The sequence below is a fragment of the Cupressus sempervirens genome, chromosome 3 (genome assembly GCF_028749045.1).
Source record: "Cupressus sempervirens isolate cs-2001-9-10 chromosome 3, ASM2874904v1, whole genome shotgun sequence".
Lineage (NCBI taxonomy): Eukaryota > Viridiplantae > Streptophyta > Pinopsida > Cupressales > Cupressaceae > Cupressus > Cupressus sempervirens.
In genome coordinates, this window is record NC_143120.1 from 463,501,633 (window position 1) to 463,504,801 (window position 3,169).

A 3,169-nucleotide genomic window follows, 5' to 3' on the forward strand; every position below is an offset into this window, starting at 1 on the left:
TTCCTTTTTCTATAACTCTGTCTCCAACAGTTAGTGCGAACAATATGCAGGGGATTAGCTCTGATTTGTCACATATTCAATAAATACTACTCTATTTGTATTGGAGCAACGATGAGAAAAATATGATGGTCAATTGACAAAATATATTAATAGAAGGCTCAATTATTAGGGACTTGATGCATATGCAGTTTCTGCCATGATCTAGTTGTTCTCTATTGTGATCTTGGTTACACATATTTCCTTGTGAAACAAAATGCATACAATGGATGAAATGTATGTATTGCATGTATATCTCAAATGCCCATTGCATTGACTTAATTCAGTCATAGTCAAATTGTGTTGTTAATGCAAGACTCCGCTGGAGAGGCTATGGCTCGATCCTTAACTTTATCGTGCTAGCAAGGAGGAAAGAGAAGCTATTAGCTTCTATAAGGAGGTGTGGAGCTGCAGGCCCACACCCCACCCATGCATCTTGGAAAGAGTTGGTGTAGAGAGTGCATTCATTAGTTTTCTTCTCAATGCTCTACAAGCTATAGGGTGCAAGGCCTGTTTTACTAGTGAGCATGCAAAAGATAAACCTAATTAAAGGTTTTGAAAATGTGTACCTACAATAACTATAGAAAACTGTGTGGGGGCTGAGATGGGGGTGGCCCAAGTGTGGTGCAGTACAATGAGATGCTAATGATCGGTCGGAAGGAAGCAAATTGAATATGTCATGGTTAGTTTAACTTTATAGTCCAATCCTGACAGATTTGGGTACTTAGGTGTAATGAAAAATGTGTTGTCATTCCACCACCTCTATATCAATTGTTTGTGATGACTGGCTTGCCAATTATTTGTATGCATCAATGGAGGATTAGGGTTCCGTATCAAATCTGAATTGATAAATCAAATAACGGGAGGAGAACAAAGATATATAAATCTATTGGACATTTATCAAGATATGGCCCTATAGATACAGGGCCTTGCATCCAGTAGATAGATAAAAGGACAGATAGGGCTCCAAATAACCAACAGCTGATTTATATGCATATTTGCGGAGCCTAGTCATATTCGCTGTTGCTGGATTCGGGATTGCCATGCACTGGTTTCATATTGGTATTGAAGAACCCAACTCATGCTGCAGTATGAGGATGGGATGGAACTGGCCTATATTGAGAAATCATGTACCTACCTTGGTGACAACTATCGACTACAAGAGATTAATCTATACATAAAATGGTAAGGATGATGTTAAAAACTAAATATTAATGACAGTCTCTCTACCATCTTCAAATGCCTTTTAAGCTTCCGGCAGTGACAACATTCATACCTGGCATTTCAGGACAGCAGTGTCCCATCATAACAACTATGTTTAACATTAAAATCATCATAATCAGCAATCTTTCCTATAATGTTATGACAGCAGTATTGATCCCCATGTTAATTGATCTTAGTATAATAAAGAATATCTGAACACTGTACTAACCAAGAATGATCCAATTCACAATAATGACATAGTGCTACTCATATAATGACGCAATGCTCCTACGTCAAAAGACATTGATGATGAGAAAAATGATAACATGTGTGAAATTATTATTAAGCTAATAGCTGATGTGTGTAAGGAAGCAAAGGTGCGCACAATTGCTTCTTACGCTAATCTATGAGAAGACGATTATGCAAATTCAACTAACTATTGCAGAGATCTCAAAAAATGCATAATAACATAATCAAAATAACAATGAACACATAAAACAGTGATCACCGTGGGGAAACCCTTCCGGGAGAAAAATCCCACCTTCCAAAACTCGCACAATGTATTATCAAACCAAGATGATTACAATACACTTGCAATGCAAGTTCTTATAGGAGTGCATCAGCACAACTTGAACTTGCAGAGACTCCTAGCACCAATCTTGCAAACTGAACTCAATTACACAAACACCTCTCCAAGCCCTCCTTTTATAGTGATTTTACAACCTGGAAACCACTTGTGGTTTTACAAAACCATGGGCAATAACTACCGTGCCACATGTCACCCATTTTTGACATTTACATTTCCAATATGGAAAAGCAACTAGGTTAAAATAGTAATCCCGTCCATATTTTGTCTCTTAGTTTAGATCCCCATAAAAGTCATAAAACAAGCTAACTATGCTCTAAAAATGGGCCTCCTATATTCTACTATGGATAGGCACCTTTTTGTATTTTATACACTCTTTTCCAAGATATAAACAAGTGGAAAACTTCCACAAACAAATTCTAGAATTTTTCAAAAAAAGATAGCAAGGTTGAGACACATGTTCTCAACAATATGCAACAATGAAAATTTCTAATATGACCTTAGTAATACAACCATGTTTACAAACAAGTAATAATAACAATGTCTATTTGATAAGTAGAATTGAAAGGAAGTCAACGACAGTACTATGGTCGATGGTTCAATAATAATGATAAGTCAGAGGATAGCATAATTATTTGATCACACAAATCCCAAACTCAACACATATGAATCAAACTTATAGTACCACATCCCAGGACTCTATTTTAAACCATACAAGGATTTCTTCAATTTATAGACCAAATGACTTTTACCTTTCACCAAATAGTGCTCTAGTTGTGACATGTAAATTCCTTCCTCTAAATTTTCATGAAGAAAAATAGTTTTCACATTCATTTGTTGGATCTCTAGATCATAAGCTATTGCAATAGAAAGCAAAAATCTAATGGATGTCATTTTGGCTTATGGAGAAAAAATCTCACCATAATCTACTCCCTCAACCTGAGAGTAACCTTTTGGAATCAAATGTGCTTTATACTTCTCAATGCTTCCATTTGAACCCATCTTCCTTTTGAACACCCATTTACAACTAATAGGCTTCCGTCCTTCAGGCAATGGTACAAGGTCCCATGTTTGATTCCTCTTAAGAGTTGTTATTTCTTCATCCTTGGCTATTTCCCAAGACTCTGAATCATTCATACCAAGAGCCTCTTGTACAAATCTCAGTTCATCAATATTAGCATTCAATGCAAATATGCATCTCCAATCATCACAAGAATACCCATACCTTTTAGGTGGTTTCCTTTGTCTAGTAGATCTTCAAACAAGATCTAGTTCAAGTTCATGATTAGGTTCTCCCTCTTCCTTTAATGATTCAAAACTTGTAGAGCTCTCTTCAACATCTCG